Genomic DNA, 21,055 nt, shown 5'->3' with positions numbered 1-21,055 from the left:
GTGATAGATGGAATATAGACACAAAAGACTGGAGTAACTCAGCGGGTCAACCAGCATCTCTGGTGAAACGGTGACATTTCGGGTTGAGACCCTTCTTCAGATTGATAGGTGGATTCAGGCAAGGGGTATTTTGATTGACAGACGGGTGGAGCAAGCAACAAGGTTTTGAATACACACAATAATCAAGCTTCTAGAAATAATCAGGATAGGTAAATATGTACCATCTCTTAAGAATAAGGTGCAAGTCATTTATGACCAAAACTCCTTCTCCTAGTCATAACCACCTACCCCTTATTCTCAAACTGTGGCAGATTCCTCACTCAAGGAAAACATTCTCAACGACCATTACGTTCTTAGACAATAGACAATAGGTGCAGGAGTAGGCCGTTTGGCCCTTCGAGCCAACACCGTCATTCAACGTGATCATGGCTGATTATCCCCAATCAGTACCCCGTTCCTGCCTTCTCCCCATATCCCGACTCTGCTGTTTTTACGAGCCCTATCTAGCTCTCTCTTGAAAGTATCCAGAGAACTTGCCTCCACCGCCCTCCGAGGCAGAGAATTCCACAGACTCACCACTCTCTGTGAGTCAAAAGTGTTTCCTTGTCTCTGTTCTAAATGGCTTACTCCTTATTCTTAAACTGTGGCCCCTGGTTCTGGACTCCCCCAACATCAGTAACATGTTTCCTGCCTTAAGTGTGTCCAAGCCCTTAACAATCTTATATGTTTCAATGAGATCCCCTCTCATCCTTCTAAACTCCAGAGTGTACAAGCACAGCTGATCCATTTTCTCAGCATATGATAGTCCCGCCATCCCGGGAATTAACCTTGTAAACCTACGCTACACTCCCTCATTTTTTCTATGAGATTGCCTCTCAATTTCCTAAATTACACAAACTGGAGTATCTGCCTACTCAAATCGCACTTTATACGACAAGCACGCCACCAGTGTGGTACCAGCCTGGTAAATTACCAGTATACTCCTTCTATGGGCTGGATGTTTTGTGTTAGACAAGGATGACAAAATTGTACACAATATTCCAAGTGTAGTCAACTAAGGCTGTATACAATTAGATATATTTTCTGCTGTAATCAAATCATCGCACAATAAGGCCATTGGCACTCCTAAACATTTGCTGCACCTGTACATTGGACTTCTGTGTAGAAGTATGCCCAGGTCCCTTTGAAATCAACACTACCCAATCTCTCACTATTTAACAAATGCTGCTTTCGGTTTTGCGCCCCACAATAGATTATCTCACATTTTTCAACATTATATCCCATCTGCCATATCCTTACCTACGTACTCAGCGGTATGGGGAAAACTGGCTGCATTCCTTGTCATCTTCAACATTCCATTAATTTTTGGAATAGTTTAGTTCCCACAATTTAGAAGGCAGCAAATGTAAGCCCACCATTTAATAAGGGAAAATAAAATTAGTAACGGTAAAGCTGACAGCAGCAGTGCAGATAACCCTGTAATCCATTATTAAATAATCGGTAACTGGTAGAAAGTAATAATAGGCCCAGATTTATCAAAGAGAAAATGGTTGACAAATGACTGAAATGTATTTTAAGATTGTAACTAGTAGGATAGGGGTTGACTAGTGGATATGGTGTGTTTGGATTTTATAAATGGCAAAATTAGAACACATTAGAACATTAGACCACATGGGATTGGTGGCAATATAGAACATAACAGCATAGGAATAGAGTGGAATGAGAATTGGTGGTAGACCATAGGAATAAACAGGTCAATTTTACTTTGGGCGACTAACTATTTGGACTGTTGCTTGAGCTCTCACCTGTCAACAATTCACACCAATACTTGGATGAGGGGACCAAATATATCCAAGCTTGCTGGTGATAGAACGTTGGGTGGCAACGTGACTTGCGGAAGATGAAGAGAGAATTCAAGGGATAGGTTAGGTAAACGGACACATTGGGTAAACAAAAGCACAACATTAATGTGGGCACAGCGGGCTAATTATGTCTCGTCTTTAATTGGAAAGAGGATTTGAAAACAAAGGAAAATTGCAATTACACAGGGCCCCATTGAGAATGCACCTGGAAAACAATGCACAGGTCTGGTCTCCCACTGAAAGGAGGATATATTTGTGAGTGAAAGAGTACAGTAAAGATTCACCAGACTAATTGTTGGGATTGGATGGGTGAGTGGAGGTGAAATCATCTTAGGAAGAGATGAAGCATACTGGGCTCAGATGCTCAGGTTGAGAAGTATGGGAGCTAATCTCATTTAAATGTGCACAGTTCTTACTGGATTTGAGGGAAGGGTTTCCTCAGGTTGGGATTTCTCAAACCAGGTACAGCCTCAAATTAAGGGCTTGCTCTTTCATAATTCAACCGAAAGGAAATATCTTCAACCATTTCTTAGACCTCTCATTTTTGTTTAGTGGATAAATAATTTACCTAAAAAGTCAGATTCCGAAATGGTCATGGGCCTGATTTAGGCATGCCATTCTTTTAAAATCTGAACTAAATAAGGACAAAAGCAAAAATCACTTTAATAATGTCTGAACTCCATCACTGTTTCCTTAAAATAATTATATTTTTAATCAGCTACTTACAGTTTCACAGACGTCTACATTTGCCCTGTTTGTGTAAAATGTTAGCATCGTGAGATCCGTGTCCTCTCGCAATCACATAATTCCTCAACCTTTAATTCCTGGTTTGATGGAAGAAGAGAAAAGATAAGGTAAGGAACAGATGAAACGAGCAAAGGAAGCCAAATACTGCTCTTTGCAATAAACAAAGTAAACCAAGCAATATTTTGGAGAGATATTGCAGGTCAAAAATGATAATTGTTAAACCTTGATTTCTCTTGATAACTGGGGAAGGGGGAAGCTTTCTTCCAGCTCACCAATAAATCTTCCATATATTCAAGGACCAGTCTCACCCTGGTCACTCCCCTTTCCCCCCTCTCACATCAGGCAAGAGGTACAGAAGTTTGAAAACATGTGCCTCCAGTACTTAGCTAGTCCAAGTCATTCAAAGACATTTGGCCCATTGCTACAAAGTCCATATTAACTGCTGATATAAACATAGAAACATAGAAATTAGGTGCAGGAGTAGGCCATTCGGCCCTTCGAGCCTGCACCGCCATTCAATATGATCATGGCTGATCATCCAACTCAGTATCCCGTACCTGCCTTCTCGCCATACCCTCTGATCCCCTTAGCCACAAGGGCCACATCTAACTCCCTCTTAAATATAGCCAATGAACTGGCCTCGACTACCCTCTGTGGCAGAGAGTTCCAGAGATTCACCACTCTCTGTGTGAAAAAAGTTCTTCTCATCTCGGTTTTAAAGGATTTCCCCCTTATCCTTAAGCTGTGACCCCTTGTCCTGGACTTCCCCAACATCGGGAGCAATCTTCCTGCATCTAGCCTGTCCAACCCCTTAAGAATTTTATAAGTTTCTATAAGATCCCCTCTCAATCTCCTAAATTCTATAGAGTATAAACCAAGTCTATCCAGTCTTTCTTCATAAGACAGTCCTGACATCCCAGGAATCAGTCTGGTGAACCTTCTCTGCACTCCCTCTATGGCAATAATGTCCTTCCTCAGATTTGGAGACCAAAACTGTACGCAATACTCCAGGTGTGGTCTCACCAAGACCCTGTACAACTGCAGTAGAACCTCCCTGCTCCTAGACTCAAATCCTTTTGCTATGAAAGCTAACATACCATTTGCTTTCTTCACTGCCTGCTGCACCTGCATGCCTACTTTCAATGACTGGTGTACCATGACACCCAGGTCTCGCTGCATCTCCCCTTTTCCTAGTCGGCCACCATTTAGATAATAGTCTGCTTTCCTGTTTTTGCCACCAAAATGGATAACCTCACATTTATCCACATTATACTGCATCTGCCAAACATTTGCCCACTCACCCAGCCTATCCTAGTCACCTTGCAGTCTCCTAGCATCCTCCTCACAGCTAACACTGCCCCCCAGCTTAGTGTCATCCGCAAACTTGGAGATATTGCCTTCAATTCCCTCATCCAGATCATTAATATATATTGTAAATAGCTGGGGTCCCAGCACTGAGCCTTGCGGTACCCCACTAGTCACTGCCTGCCATTGTGAAAAGGACCCGTTTACTCCTACTCTTTGCTTCCTGTTTGCCAGCCAGTTCTCTATCCACATCAATACTGAACCCCCAATGCCGTGTGCTTTAAGTTTGTATACTAATCTCTTATGTGGGACCTTGTCGAAAGCCTTCTGGAAGTCCAGATACACCACATCCACTGGTTCCCCCCTATCCACGCTACTAGTTACATCCTCGAAAAATTCTATAAGATTCGTCAGACATGATTTACCTTTTGTAAATCCATGCTGACTTTGTCCAATGAATTCACCACTTTCCAAATGTGCTGCTATCCCATCTTTAATAACTGACTCTAGCAGTTTCCCCACTACCGATGTTAGACTAACTGGTCTGTAATTCCCCGTTTTCTCTCTCCCTCCCTTCTTAAAAAGTGGGGTTACGTTTGCTACCCGCCAATCCTCAGGAACTACTCCAGAATCTAAAGGGTTTTGAAAGATTATTACTAATGCATCCACTATTTCTGGAGCTACTTCCTTAAGTACTCTGGGATGCTGCCTATCTGGCCCTGGGGATTTATCGGCCTTTAATCCATTCAATTTACCCAACACCACTTCCCGGCTAACCTGGATTTCACTCAATTCCTCCAACTCCTTTGACCCGCGGTCCCCTACTATTTCCGGCAGATTATTTATGTCTTCCTTAGTGAAGACGGAACCAAAGTAGTTATTCAATTGGTCCGCCATATCCTTGTTCCCCATGATCAACTCACCTGTTTCTGACTGCAAGGGACCTACATTTGTTTTAACTTATCTCTTTCTTTTCACATATCTATTAAAACTTTTGCAGTCAGTTTTTATGTTCCCTGCCAGTTTTCTTTCATAATCTATTTTTCCTTTCCTAATTAAGCCCTTTGTCCTCCTCTGCTGGTCTCTGAATTTCTCCCAGTCCTCCGGTATGCTGCTTTTTCTGGCTAATTTGTACGCATCATCCTTAGCTTTGATACTATCCCTGATTTCCCTTGTTATCCACGGATGTACTACCTTCCCTGATTTATTCTTTTTCCAAACTGGGATGAACAATTTTTGTAGTTCATCCATGCAGTCTTTAAATGTCTTCCATTGCATATCCACCGTCAACCCTTTTAGAATTAATTGCCAGTCAATCTTGGCCAATTCACGTCTCATACCCTCAAAGTTACCTTTCTTTCAGAACCATTGTTTCTGAATTAACAATGTCACTCTCCATCCTAATGAAGAACTCAACCATATTATGGTCACTCTTGCCCAAGGGGGCACGTACAACAAGACTGCTAACTAACCCTTCCTCATTACTCAATACCCAGTCTAAAATAGCCTGCTCTCTCGTTGGTTCCTCTACATGTTGATTTAGATAACTATCCCGCATACATTCCAAGAAATCCTCTTCCTCAGCACCCCTGCCAATTTGATTCACCCAATCTATATGTAGGTTGAAGTCACCCATTATAACAGTTTTGCCTTTGTCGCACGCATTTCTAATTTCCTGTTTGATACCATCTCCAACTTCACTACTACTGTTAGGTGGCCTGTACACAACACCTACCAGCGTTTTCTGCCCCTTAGTGTTTCGCAGCTCTACCCATACCGATTCCACATCCTCCAAACTAATGTCCTTCCTTTCCATTGCGTTAATCTCCTCTCTAATCAACAACGCTACCCCCCCTCCTTTTCCTTTCTCTCTATCCCTCCTGAATATTGAATATCCCTGGATGTTCAGCTCTCAGCCTTGGTCACCCTGGAGCCATGTCTCCGTGATCCCAACTATATCATAGTCATTAATAGCTATCTGCACATTCAACTCATCCACCTTATTACGAATGCTCCTTGCATTGAGACACAAAGCCTTCAGGCTTGTTTTTACAACACTCTTACCCCTTATACAATTATGTTGAAAAGTGGCCCTTTTTGATTTTTGCCCTGTTGTCTGCCTGCCACTTTTACTTTTCACCTTGCTACCTATTGCTTCTACCCTCATTTTACACCCCTCTGTCTCTACGCTCACACATTTAAGAAACCCTTTCCCTTTAACTCCATCCTCCACTATCCCATTCGACACCCCACCCCCCTTATTCAGTTTAAAACCACCCGTGTAGCAGTGGCAAACCTGCCTGCCAGAATGCTGGTCCCACACCTGTTAAGATGCAATCCGTCCCTTTTGTACAGTTCCCCCTTACCCCAAAACAGATCCCAGTGATCTAAGAATCTAAATCCCTGCCCCGTGCACCAGTTCCTCAGCCGCACGTTCAGGTCCCGTATCTCCCTGTTCCTGCTCTCGCCAGCACGAGGAACTGGAAGCAAACCGGAGATAACAACCCTGGAGGTCCTGCTTTTCAGCATTTTTCCGAGCTCTCTAAAGTCACGCTGCAGAATATTCATCCCCATCTTTCCAACATCGTTTGTGCCGACATGCACTACCACTTCCGGATGTTCACCTTCGCCCTTGAGGATTTTCTGCACTCTGTCCGTGACATCCTGGATCCTGGCACCAGGAAGGCAGCACACCATCCTCGCATCCCGTCTGTTGCCGCAGAAACCCCTGTCCGTACCTCTCACAATGGAGTCTCCCACTACAATGGCGTTGCCTGCCTTAGGCCTTTTTGGTTTTGGCTCAACAGCCCTATTCGCATCACAAGCCAGTCCGCCGCCCAGTGTAAACACCTCTTCTGTCCCGACAGCTTCTAAGTGGGTGAACCTGTTCACAAGAGGTACAACACCCGGGGATGTTGGCATTCCATGCTTCCCTCCCGTTCTCACTGTCTCCCACCTTCTCTCTTCCAGTACCTTCCAAAACCATGTCTATTCTCACAATACTACCTTAGAGATGTTTTATAGCCTCTTATTTTAAGTACTGATCCACTCAATTCTCTGCCTAAATATTGAGTCACGAAGCAACATCCTCGGCCCCAGTATTGAAGTACAAATTTTATTTCTGTGTTAACTTGGGCATCAGCTTGCCAACCCTGTGGAATTAACTTTCCACTATTGCCATTCTCTAAACTTATGCTGCCATCCATAATGTCCTTCATTTGCGAAATAGGCAATATTTCAAGCCCTTCTTAGTGATTAATACTCATTCTTGGCAATTTAATCAGGAATCTTTGCTGTACCCTCTCCTAGATTTTATTGGTTCCTCAGATCAATGCATGTTGCTCAATTGTCCAAAGCCATTCCTTGCAAATTTGTCATTTTGCTTTTCCTGGTTTAGTACTCAATATTCAAAAGTAACAAAATCTTCAAAATAGCTTTCAACAACTTTCCAACATGCGCTCTCAGCATCTCAGATTCATGGCCTTGAAATTGGATTGTGCAGCACAATATTTTTGTGCATCAAAATACTTTAATGAAAAATAAAGTGAAAAAACATGGAATTACTATGAAATGCAAGGTCTATTATTTTTCTTCTGTGTTTGATGTATCCCTGATGACTCTGTAATCTCCGTAACTAAGGCCGACATCAGAAGCCCAGTCATGAGGGCGAAGCCTCGGAAAGTGTCTTGTGTGCCTGGCCGCGTTCACAAAACCTGTGCGGCACTGGCTGGAGTTTACGTGGACATCTTCACTCTCTCTACTATGGTTCGAGGACCCCACCAACTTTAAAAGGACATGCACAATACCAGGAAAATCAAGATGCCTCAATGATTGCTGACCAGTGGCACTCACATCCATTATGTTGAAGTGTTTTGAGAGGTCAGTTATGACACAAATCAACTCTTATCTTAGTAATGACCTGGACCCACTTCAGATTGATAGCAGACATGATCTCATTGTTTTTTCACTCTTTACTGGACTATATAGGATAACAGGAACACAGGCAACATGTGATGTTCATCGATGACAGTTTGGTGTTCAACAGTTATCCCATGTTAATTCATTCAAACTCGGGGAATTGTGTCTCTGATCCTCACCGTGCAACTGGATCCTGTCCCTTGCTTTATTCTCTCAATCCCCATGATGTGTAGCCAGACAGCTTCAACTCCATCTTTGCATGCATCCGTCTTTAAATACCACAGTGGTTGGACAAATATCAGGTAGCAATAAATCAGAGTACAGGACGAAAATCAATAATCTGCCAGAACATCTCAACGCTAGTAAAACCAAGGAGCTGATTGTTGACTTCAAGGAAGGAAAGCAGATGGACTTTGCACATATCTTCATTTGCATATGCGGTGAAGAGGCAACAACCTAAAATTCCTGTTCATACACGTTTTTGATGATTCCTCCTTAGCTCATCATACTGATATGATTTCCAAGAAAGCTCACCAAGGCCTCTATTCTCTCAGATGTTTGAGGAGATTCAGCATTTCACCGAATACTCTATCGAACAACCGCGGAGCATGCTAACTGATTGCACCACAGCCTGTTCAGCAACGATCAAGAACGAAGGACATTGCATAAAGGAGTGAACATTTCCCAGTCCATCACAGGTAATGACCTCCCAACTGTTGAAGGGATCTACAGGAAGCGCTGTCTCAAGACGACAGCTAATATCATCAAAAACCCACACCACCCGAGCCACCCTCTCATCTCACGGAAGCCATCAGGAAGGTGGTACAGGAGTCGGAAACCCACAGGGTCACAGGGAGAATGTGCAAACCTCACACAGATAGCACCCAACATCAGGATCAAACCCAAAACTGGCGCTGTGAGGAGCTCTACCAGCTACGCCACTGTCCGGCCCCCCAAGGAGTCAGTTCTTCCTTGGATACCACTATCATCTGTAGCAAATTCAATACCACCTAATTCCCAATTCAAGATGGTCAAACTGTTAAAATATCAATTATCTTCTTTGCTCCTACTCCCAGAGATCTCTCCAGATCCAGCCTTCAAAGATTTTCTGGCAGCAGTCCCTTGAACGAAGCATTAATTTGCCAAACACTCACCAACAAATTAACATGTCTAAAACAGGCAGCATTAAATTTCTAGTCATTCTGTTCCCCATCAAATGAATCTTACCACATGCCTCCCTTCTCTGTTCTTTTCTTGTAAAAAGATTTTAGTATCTCCCTGCAATGAACTATATCATATTATGGGCACACAGAACTGCAAATGCTGGTTTACAAGGAAAGGCACAAAGTGCTGGAGTAACTGAGCGGATCAGGCAGCATCTCTGGAGAACATGGATAGGTGATGTTTCAGATTGGGACCCATCTTCAGACTGATTAGTGAGGGGGTGGGGTGAGGGGAAGCTGGACGTTAGATGGGGGTGGGACAAAGTCTGGCAAATGAACTGCGGTGGGAGGCGAGAATGGTATTTGATTGGCAGATGTTTGCACAAATGCCAGAGATGAATAAACAAAAAAAGGTTAACGTGGGAATGGGAAGGGGGAGTTAAAATGGTTCGCAACCGGGGGATCCAGCAGGTCTTGGCAGACCGATTGAAAATGTTCGGCAAAACGGTCCATAGCATACACTTGGTCACGCCGATGTAAAGGAGGTCACACCGGGAGCACCAACAGCAGTACATGAGGTGATCTAAGAAAATGTTATTTTCTTGTGAATTTTAAGCCTTTAATGTCTGAAGATTGCACTAATTTCAAAAAGGAATTATATTTTATTATATTTTCCCCAACTGTTCCAAACAAACTAATTCTACTTATTTTCAAACGTACAAGTGAATTATTAATAGTCATCCCATCATTTTTTCAGATGACTCGATTCATACTATACATATGCAAAAATGGTCAATATGTGATATTGGCCCTTATCACGTTTTTCAAAATTTCACCTTCCAATATTATTTTTAGGAAATATCTACATTTATCGTTTTGAGTTCATTCTGTCGTCAATTTTATTGCTGTCACTGACAGTTAAGTTTCAATACAATGTTAAATTATAACCAGGATTCTTTACCACATAGATAACCACTCCAATCAAATGATTAAATCCCACACATATCCAAGCCTGAGGGAATAGTGAATTGATTTATATTGTGCCATAGGAATCCAAGCTTTACACTGAGGCAAATACATCAATGACTCCACAGCCTCTCACTCAAGGTTTTTAAGGAACTTGTAAACCAAAACTGTAACAGAGTTGTTTTTTTTAAGGAATCCACACCACAGCTGTGCTTTGAAAAAAAAATCCACATCTCTCAACTCAGCATGATCTTCAGAAGATAGTCCAATGTCGCACTATTACAAAAAGTGATATGTCATACCAAAATTTAACGAGACGCTTTTCACGATTCGAAGTTCTGTAAAATTCAGCCTTAAGATACTGTTCACACCATAAAACAGTTATTTCACTAACACCAGTGAGAGATCCGTAACCTCAGAACTTTAAATTTTCACTTTAAGTTCAAAGTGTTCTATCGAGCCAAAATACAGATTTGGAAATGTGTCTGAAGAACGTTCTCAACCTGAAAAATCACTTATTCCTTTTCTCCAGAGATGCTGCCTGACCCGCTGAGTTACTCCAGCAATTTGTGTCTATCTTTGGAAATCTTAAATTGTAATAGTAATGATAGGCGATTCATTCAACAAAAGACAACACTCTAAAATTTCAGAACATTATCAAAATGCTGAAGATAAAAGAGCAGTTGACGTGCTGTCTTTAGCTATTGACATACCTCAAACATTGATGCTTTGCTGGTTTGTATCCAAGGTCAAGTTTCTTTGAGCAGGAATAGCCTGAGGAAGAAAAGAACTCAATTACGATCTGTTCCCACTGACAGACTGCCTCTGGATTCTGGACATTGATGATTGTTCTAGGAACATGAGTAACAAGCTCACCAAACGAGTTATCACATTTGTTTGTTGGACAAGTAAAGGCACAGAAGTGTCAACAAAATGTCAGCTCAACTTAGTGGTACAAGCGTATGTCAAGCAGAAAGCCAAGAATTCTAAACCCACACCAGGACTTGAGCACTTAAATTAATCTGACACTTAGGTAAATCAGTGAAGGAGTGAGGGAGATGACTTTCAGACAAGAAACTAAACTAAGACTTGATCGAATTCATAACATAATCCAGAGATTAGTTTTCCTAGATCCTCTCCGCAGCCAATACTGCCACAAGGTATAAGCACACCAAAACTCATTACTGCATTTAACCACACAACTGTTACCAAGCATGGCAAGGGATTCTATATTGTGTCTTTTGATGTGCCGGTAGAAGGAGAAATACTACATGAAATAAACAGTGAAAAACTGAACATAAATGAAAACTCTGAATCTGTAATCTGGGAATCTTGCCTAGTGCTACTTTAACTTATCCACATTCAATCCAAGCCTAAAAGAACACTAAACTAATTATCGCTACATTGCAATCACCTATTAATGTCAATGCTTTATTAGGAAAATGTTAACACTCTGTGTCGAGTAATGAATAACAGATTTTAAAGATCAGAAACTTATATTTAACTTTTAACTGCTGCATAGCACACAAGAAAATTCCAATCTCACTACAATATACAATTTTGGGAAGTAATAATCAATAACAAATTCATTTGGGCAGTAATAAGCAATAACAACAATACTGAGTTTTAATGGCATTGCCTATGAATTTAACCTTCTTTCATTTCTTCCCTTATTCATTTCATCTTCATTTGGGATTTATTTAGTACATTATAAACATTAGTTCAAAATATCCCATTGACCCTTTCTAGCCCTTTGTTGGCAGTGGCAAGGATAATATCAGAATTTAATAGTTAAATATGGCTTCAAATATACTATAGACAACTTGGATATTTCAACCACGCCAGCCAAACAACTGCAACAAAATAGTATTTAGGGGCTATTCAGAACTGCTTGCTTGTCTGCTGTAAACACAAAGAACTGGTTAAAGGACCTATTGCCTCTTCTTAATCTTCTGTGAGAGGGCTCCATCCCTGGGATGCCACTGATCTCTCACTGAATGACCAGGAGATGCCAATCCCAAGCATTATTGGTAACAGATGGGTCCAATTAGCTGATATTAGTTGGCTACTTGAACCATGTCAGCCTATTTCATATAAAATCGAGGCACTCCAGCCAGAGGGGAGAAGGTGAGAAAAGCAGAAGAGGAAGAGGAAGAAAGAAGAGAGAGAGAGAGAGGAAGGGACAGTGGGTTGCCTCCCTGTTAGCTGTGTTCCCCTAGCACGTGTTCACAGAAGACTGAGACACTGGCATAAACCCAAGACCCCCAGTCCCACTGTGGGGTCAAGTCTGGGCTGCCGGGAAGAAGCCCTAGACAGCCTGTGCCTCTATTGAGGCTAAGACTGAGCCGCTGGAGCAAGCCCAAGATGTCAGTGCCTATTCCTGCCCACGGACGAGGAACTGTGCCCACACTAGCGGCAAAGACTGAGCTGCCAGGATAACTCAGACCACCTCTTCCAAGATGGCGGCGCTGGCTTAACAGCTGCGGCCCACCTGCAGTCCGTCTGTTTTTTTTTTCTTTCGTTTTGTTCATTGTCATGTTTTAGTTAATTTTGTTTTATTAAGTTGTGTATGTGTGTGGGTGGGGTGGGAGAAACATGTTTTGGTCTCTTCCTTCGGGGGATGCGACTTTTTCTTCGGTCGTATTCCCCGTCTCCGTCTGCGCCGAGGCCTAATGGCGGAGCTGGCGGCATCGGAGCTGTAGCAGCAACAGCAGCAGCGGCGGAGACCTGACTCGGCACCGAAGCTGTAGCAGCAACAGCAGCAGCAGCGGAGACCCGGCTCGGCCCTGGAGCTGTAGCAGCAACAGCAGCAGCAGCGGAGACCCGGCTCGGCCCTGGAGCTGTGGCGGCGGCAGCAGCAGCAGCGGAGACCTGACTCGGCCCCGAAGCTGTAGCGGCGGCAGCAGCAGCAGCGGAGACCCGGCTCGGCCCTGGAGCTGTAGCAGCAACAGCAGCGGCAGCGGAGACCTGACTCGGCCCCGAAGCTGTGGCGGCGGCAGCAGCAGCAGCGGAGACCCGGCTCGGCCCTGGAGCTGTAGCAGCAACAGCAGCAGCAGCGGAGACCCGGCTCGGCCCTGGAGCTGTAGCAGCAACAGCAGCAGCAGCGGAGACCTGACTCGGCCCCGAAGCTGTAGCGGCGGCAGCAGCAGCAGCGGAGACCCGGCTCGGCACAGAAGCTGTGGCGGCGGCAGCAGCAGCAGCGGCGGAGACCCGACTCGGCCCTGGAGTTGTGGCGGAGGCAGCAACCACCCGCGGAGTTTGAACCGTCGCCTCGGCGCAGAGGGAGAACAAAGGGGGAAGAGACAGAGACTTTAAGATTTTGCCTTCCACCACAGTGAGGAGGTGTTTGGTGAACTCACTGTGGTGGATGTTAAATTTGTGTTGATTGTGTGTTTTTGCCATTTTTTAAATTATATGTATGACTGCAGGGAAACAAAATTTCGTTCAGACCGAAAGGTCTGAATGACAATAAAACGAATCTAATCTAATCTAATCTAATCTCTTCAAGCACCAAAGTTGAGCTGCCAAGATAAACCCGACACCACCAGTGTCTCCTCTCAAAGCAAGGGTAAACTGCGGGAGAAGCCTGAGATCGCTACACCTCCTCCTATAAAGACCTGGACTGAGCTGCCCAGACAAGCCCAAGATTGCCTGTTACAAGGCACCGACAGCGATGGACGGTGACCCCTTGTGGTTGTGGACATTCTTACAACTGTAAATAAAATGTATCACAAGTTCACCCTTCTGCGAGTGTTAGTGTGGTCAAAGCCGAACTTGGCATCATCCCCGACGACACCATTCCCATAAGATAACAGCAAAGGAACAGGTCCATTGGTCAACGATATTTGTGCTAAACATGGTTTCTTTATTGTCATGTGTACCAGGTTACAGACCCAGCTGCAGCTGGTCACTAAGCCTGTTGCTCCCATTGCCTCAATTTTGATTGTCCCTCGATCCGATGTCTCTCTCCATGCCTGGCCCTCTTCAGACCTCGTTCCCCAGGCGTACCTCCCGTAGCTGACCTCGAGGGCGCGGAAGGTCCTTCCTCGTCTCACCGTGCCCTTTGTCCCGCCTCTGCCACTGTCGCCATCTCCTTACACCCCCTCTCCGATTCCCAATCCACGGGGCGAGCAGGGGCCAGGCTCGGCGACCTTCCCTCTCCGATTGGGGTACAGACACAGCCCGTCAGACCACAGGGAGAGCCCCAGGCTGCAGCCGGGCCTACAGCAGCCCTCTCCACCACCAAGGCCATGCAATGTCTCCCGCCACCTGCCCGCTTACCGGACCTCTGTCTGACTCCCTCCTCTCCAGTGCACAGGGCGAGCAGAGGCCGGGCTCGGTGGCAACCTCTCCAAGCTGCTTCTTTTTACCGGCAACGAGCCAGGCCTGCTGCTGCGGCCCATAGGGAACTTAACCTGACACTCTTTCCACCTTAACGACATCCTTCCTATTGCAGAGTGACTAAAAACAGTACTCATGCAGCCTCATTAATGTCTTCCATAATTGTAAATAATGTCCTACCTTCTAATTGCAATACCCTGACGAATGAAGGCCAATGTACCAAAGGCCTTCTTTACCACCCTTTGAGGCCACTCAGAGAATTATATACCTGTACTCCTTGAATGATTAAGGACTAAAGGAGACGATTCCATGGCAAAGAATCAAGGAAAAAACAAAAGCAAAGCTGTCAGTTTACAGCAATGAGCCATACTACGGCCGAAGAAAGAAATCAATTTGGTACCAGAATAATATGGACACGATTCCATAGAAACCAAATTTGAAATCTGTTGGATACTGTTGTCAGAGTGTATTTACATTGTTAGTCCCTGGAGCTTAGGTCTCATGCAACCAGGGAAACCTCACTGCAACCTTGACATATTTGCTCTATCTTAGTTGGGAAAGACTTTTTATTTGCTTTCAAAAACATGACACTGATACCAATAAACAAAGGCACACGTTATCTAGAGAACCTCGTTTCAAGGATGTTTTTTTAGTCACTAGTCTATATGATACATGGTACTTTATTATCACGTGTACCTAGGCACATTAAATTCCTTTTCTTGCATACATTTCAGTAAACAAAATCTCACTATTTTTTTTTTTTTTTAAACCTTTTTCTATGGTTTGCAATGGAACTTATTATTTAAATTATGTGAAGCACTTTGGGGTCAATGCAAGTTGACTTAAAATGTGCTATATAAATAAAGTTTACTTACTTACTTACTTACTATACATAATCGTACTTGAGTACAAGAATGTAAGTATAGTAGATTACACTGAGGCGCTACACAAGAGTCACTGGGTTTCCAGCACAATCCTGTATTCCTCAAGTATCAACGTTTTAAAAAATGTCGAACTCACTCTACATGCCTTTGGCATTCTGTAGCCGTTTGTCCTACCCTACACGATCTATATATATATCTAGACCATCGAGGAAAATTGGTGGGGGGTTAGGCAAAGGCCACATGATTACATACAGTTTTGGCAGCACTGTGCACATTGCAGGTACCAGCACCACACACACTTAGGGCAAGAATGGAACAAGTGGCAAGCTATTTGAGGAACAATTTTTGTCCCATCTCTACATTCCTTCATGCTTACAATTAAATAAGACTGCCTCGTTAAGAGTGATTTTAACATTGGTAGATAGCTCACAAGAAAAATACAGCAATGTTTCTCAAAGAGTGGGAATTACATACCGCAAATAAAAACAAAACAGGCAAAAAATACTCATTGTATATTGAACATTAAAATAAAATAACGTCTAGCCAGACAGGCCACATCTCACATACTTTTGTCAAGTTCAAAAAGCGACCAGTTAGCATAACCCATATTAGCATGTTAATGGCGCACAGCACCTACTGGAACAAAGCAGTTTGCCTGTAAACGGCCATCTCTCACATTCTGAAGGCCAAAGGCAGCTGCGGCTTCCCGTGTGGATGCCAAACAATGGAGCACAGTGAATGGTTGCTGCAGCAATGAACGTGACCTTTGCAATTTTGTCGTAGATTCCGGCACCGGCAGTCAAGCAGCCAAGGGCAAAATAATTATCCGAGGAAGGAATATATATATTTTTAATTCTAATGAATTAGGATCAGACTACTCACCATAGATATGTGGACGTAGTGAATGTGCTTCGCCCCTGGAGTTTAGGAATCCAAGGTAAAAAATGTTGCCGACATCACAATTTGCGCGTCTACCCCAGCTATCCCTGCCACATTAACGTCCCCTCTTGCTTTAAGATTGTCAAAAACCTGGGTCAAAATCTTAAAATGCAAACTTGCGTAAAACAAAGAGCACGAATCTGTAGAAGAAAATTAGAACAATAAAATGGATAAAAATAAAAGCTACAGAAGACAGCTTCTCCCTCTAAACAAATATGCCTTTGACAGTACTCAACAAATTCACACCTTACAATTCAAAGCATACGCTTCTCAGAAATGAGCCATTAATTAGCTGCAAGCTTCTGTAATCGTGAGCAACAATAACTCCTTTGATATCCTTAAGACAGTAACGCAGGATCATGCAGAACATTCACAGAAGCACTGAGTCCTCAAAGGTAGCTGCATCAACACCAACAGTCACAGTGCATGAAACACATCAGCATCCTGCTGTTCAATTAAACGACATGCCGCTAATCGCCTGTACAAAAAATGACTTGGAGAATGAATTACATCAGGTTAAATAGTACAAAAGTGAAAGGCTGCAGAATACGCATTTATTCACCTATTCCAGCTTTTCAAGAATTACAAATGGCGTCCAATCTCAGCCACAGTTGAAATTTACGGAATTGCTTAAAGCACGTGGGTACAACCTCTGAACCCTCTTGGTGAAATACATCCTCCTTGGAATAGAAAGCACTGAACAGAGATTGCACTAAACATAACCTCTCATTGGACCAACCTATAACTGATTTTTAAAATGTTTTAATATACTGTAATCTGAATGTAGCACCCCCGGTACAAAACTGGAAATAATGACAGCAGAACGTTTCACTATATTTTTGGAGCAAATTGGATTACATTAAGAAATTTTAAGTAGATCTGGATCTTTAATTAAAATACATGCTTCTGTTAGTCAATTACTATGCTGAATCTGGAATCTATTCAAGGAACAATCCATTTACTGTATTTATGATCTGAATGCTACAAATCAAAAAATGCACAATATGGAGGACTTCAATGAGATCGAGATTGATTTTTAACCAGGACAGCGAGAACAGTCATAACAGTAGAATACTTCTGATTTCACAGAATCACCACATTCTCAGGGGACCAAACCTAGTATCGCCTTAACAAAATATCTTCACAACAAAAGTTTAAAATCAGGACTCTCAGGGAGGACACGGTGGGAAGGGTATTCCCAGGTTACGTCTACCACCAAATACTCTACCTTCCCCTCCCCCCCCCCATTAAAAAAAAAGGTAAAGGGGATTTAATACTCTGTACCATGTTGTTTATGGATTATTGTCACCTTGGATATCCCCATTATCAAAACAAAAACAAAAAACAATGTAAAGGACTACACAAGGTGCTGGAGTAACTCAGGAGGTCAGGCAGCACGTCTGGAGAACATTGATAGGTGACATTTCAGGTCAGGACCCTTCTTTAGGCTTGACCAGAAATGTCACCAATCCAGGGATGCTGCCTGACCCACTGAGCTACCCCAGCACTTTTGTGTTTTTTTAAAAAGCAGCATATGCAGATCCTTGTGTCTACATAAAGGACTAGTTCTGGACATAAAATGCTGACAAACTAATCTCTCAGCATATCCTCAGAGAATTGCTTTCCTCGCTGTTAGATCGTTCTTACAGTAATCAAAGTGACAAAGCATGGAGCAACAAGAATGTTAATCTTGGATACATAGATCCCTTTCATAGGCATTTCATGGAGAAGGGACAGAACACAAGCCATGAGCTTTATCCCAAAGGAGGAAGGAAAATCTGATTGTCAAATTGGCTGGAGCATTCATCTCCCTGGGACTACATATCATTGTTAATAGCTGCCTTATGCCAAATCATCTACTGCTGTTTCATTGAGGAATGGAAAACAAAATCAGAATCCTAACCAGAAAGTTCAACATTCAGCTGTTTCTATCAAATGTGTATCACTCCATGTGAAAGCACTATTAACCATCACCACCACAGCATTGTTGTAAATAGCACACTTCACTGCCATTGCAAAGATTGGCTAAACTATCAAAAGTTGTCAAATCAAATAAATCATCACTTCTTACAATTTTAAAGTGATCTGAGAGTTAGTAAATATAATTATTAAATGTATTATTCCCATGGTGCAAATTCTCTCTTCAGGCACAACTTTTCACCACTTTTAACATCACACTACCTGTAACACATAATTACACAAGATTTGAAGTCAAATCTAGTTGAATGATACAGGACCAGAATCTGGCAAGCAACTGCACGGTTCATTCACAATAAAAATTCCAAATTAAAACGATCAATAGCTACAAAAAGTGATTGAGAGAGAAAAATAATCCGGGTGCACAATATTTACAAAAAGCTGAAAGCAGAGTTTTGGTACAAATGACATTTCATTCTCAGATGAAACTGAATCGTTGTTTTTCTACTCAAAAATCACCAAAGGTTTACACATTTCTGTCCAGAAACTCCAACGTGGGAATATTTATTGCCTCTGACTTTTTTTCAGGGTATGCAATATTCTGATCAGCAGGTGCAAAATATAACTTGAATTATTTTACTTTAAATAAATCCAAATAAACAATCCTAGCAACACTGCTCCTTGCTAGTCAGTAATAAAAGTATATTCTATTACAACTATGAAACCAAATGTAGACTGAGACAATGATACCTTACAGCTATTCCTGCAGCTTTTGTAATGGTCAGTGAATAGGAATAGTTGGTTAAAAATCAAGCCCCAGAAATCAGTTATGAAAAGGTCATGCGGGCAGTTGCTTTCCATTTTGGGAACAAAAGTACACCAGTTCCTATCAGCATGTAACGTTGCAAAAGACAACTGCTCATGCAGGACAATGTTTTGGCATTGAAGCTGTGCTGAAGGATGAGAAAGCAGCACAGTATCTGTTAAATTTTACAAATATAATAGATGTATTGATAAATAGCGGTCCAGATGAAGACTCCTGACCCGAAATGCCTGAGAGTTGTCTGTTTTAAGAAATTAACCTTAAGATGTCGACTGGCCATTTCTCCTCACAGATATTGCTCGATCTGCTGAGTAATGGTTGATTGCTTTTAGTTCTTATGATCAAAGACTGTTGCGTGGATGAGGACTTGGAGCACTCCTAATCAATATGAAAGAAAGAGCACTAGACATTTTCAAATGATGGTATCAATTGCCTCTTTTTTTTTGTTTCTGATAAAGGGCAATAATGAACAGCAAATGCTATTCTTGATTTAATTTGTTACTTGTTAAGATCTGGGTTCAATTGTGACACCTCTTCCAGGTGCTCTAGTTTCTTCCAGCTTCCTAGAGATATGCAGGTTGGTAAATTAAATGGCTTCTGTGAATAGACCCCAGTGTATAGATGAGGAGTACAATCTGCAGAAAGGTTGATGAGATAGTGGAGAGAATACAAATAAGATTACTGTCAATGGGTGATTGATGTTCGGCATGGAATCAGTGGGCCAAAAGGCCTCTTTCTGTGCTGTACATCTCAGTGACTGACATTATTGAACAAAAAATATTTTTATCAAAGTTAAAATTTACAGAGAAGAATGCCAACTCTCAACTAAAGTCTGATTTGGCTGCTCCATTATAAATGTGCAAAAACATGGCAGTTAATCCTGTCAAGCCCAAGCACACACTATTCTAGACCTGTCAGTAAAGTTATTTTAAGCAAGTACAGAGCCAAAATAATTTACCCTGCCAGTAAATAGTTTTTGTAGCTATTAACCACTTATGGCAACAATCATCTGCATGTTATGGTAAAGCAATTGAGCAAGTCTGAACCCTCAAAACCCCATAAAAATAATTCAAAATACCAATTAAGCATATGTAAGCCATGTAACCATTTTTATTAATAAAATATGTTGAATAGAATTTAATCTGGAAGTTAAATAGGTAAATGTGGTAGTTAAGTTGGTTGAAGAATTTAGGAGGGTAGACAGCACAAAGCTATTTTTACTTGATAGGAGGTGGTGAAGGAGGAATCTGGAACAGGAAGGTAACCTTAAAAATAGACCATTCACCAGTGTTAGCAAGGATTTCAATCAGAGGAATGAGTAATGTTAATTCAAAATATCAAAATCTGAGAATGGGAAGCAATTAGGTCAAGAGCATAAAACAATAAATCAAGGAGGATGATAAGCCCCAGACAGGGGCACTACTGGGCAATCTCAAAACCTACACTAAATGCATTCAAATGTACATATTTGGGAGTTAAGTAACTTTGACCTCCCACTGAACATGAATTTTCTAGTCATATCAACTAGGGGTGGACATGGGAATTGTAAATCCTTTACATTTAAGGACAATTATGAATAGGCTGCAAATTCTGACTTTGCTGGCAACAACCACAACCTTTTATCACAATCAATGGGACACCACAGAATGTTCTACGGTGAACTGGGAATTGGTATAGGTCAGTGATGATTCCAAAGTCTACTAAACAGAAGTCCATACCATATCAGTTGTGCTCAGTTGTCCCCATTAAAAGTTAAAACACAGTTGCTTTCGACATCTCACTCCAGACAACCAACACAAAATTTCAGGCTAATACACGGTGGTGTACTGAGTGGGGTCTACGCTATCGCTTTCAGATGAGACTTTAAACCAAGATATTGTTTCCCAACTCAGGTAGATGTAAAACTTTGAGAGGTCAAATGTCAGAGAAACTTATACAATAGATGTTAGGAGCACTAAAGCACAGTGGGATCTTCGGGTGCAGGTCCGCATGCTTCCCCCAAAGTGATAACATGTGGATTGGGCAGTAAAGAAGGCGTATGAAGGTTGTGAGCACAAATGTTAGAAAGTCATGTAGGAGCTTATAAATCCTTGGTTAAGCCACATTTGGAGTATTGTGTGTAGTTCTGGCCGCCATTTTGCAGGAAGAATTTGGAGGCTTTGGACAGGGAGCAGAAGAGGTTCATAGAAA

The 21,055-nt window shown here is 42.3% G+C and overlaps 1 protein-coding gene across 2 annotated transcripts in view; it reads right to left on the bottom strand.

Annotated features, from left to right (window-relative positions):
- Positions 1-21,055, bottom strand: part of dicer1 (dicer 1, ribonuclease III) — a 118,139-nt gene that overhangs the window by 74,142 nt on the left and 22,942 nt on the right. Inside the window, exons 2-3 of one of the 2 annotated variants that reach the window (XM_033027526.1) lie at positions 10,675-10,735; positions 2,589-2,677 (exon numbers count right to left, since the gene is read on the bottom strand). The gene's annotated coding sequence lies outside the window, so the exon portion shown is untranslated. The remainder of the gene's footprint in view (positions 1-2,588; positions 2,678-10,674; positions 10,736-21,055) is intronic. The other variant, XM_033027527.1, reaches the window with a different exon arrangement.

Source organism: Amblyraja radiata, chromosome 9 (genome assembly GCF_010909765.2).
Source record: "Amblyraja radiata isolate CabotCenter1 chromosome 9, sAmbRad1.1.pri, whole genome shotgun sequence".
NCBI classification, from domain to species: Eukaryota; Metazoa; Chordata; class Chondrichthyes; order Rajiformes; family Rajidae; genus Amblyraja; species Amblyraja radiata.
The sequence above is the reverse complement of the archived record's forward strand: the minus strand, read 5'-3'. Positions and strand labels throughout refer to the sequence as shown.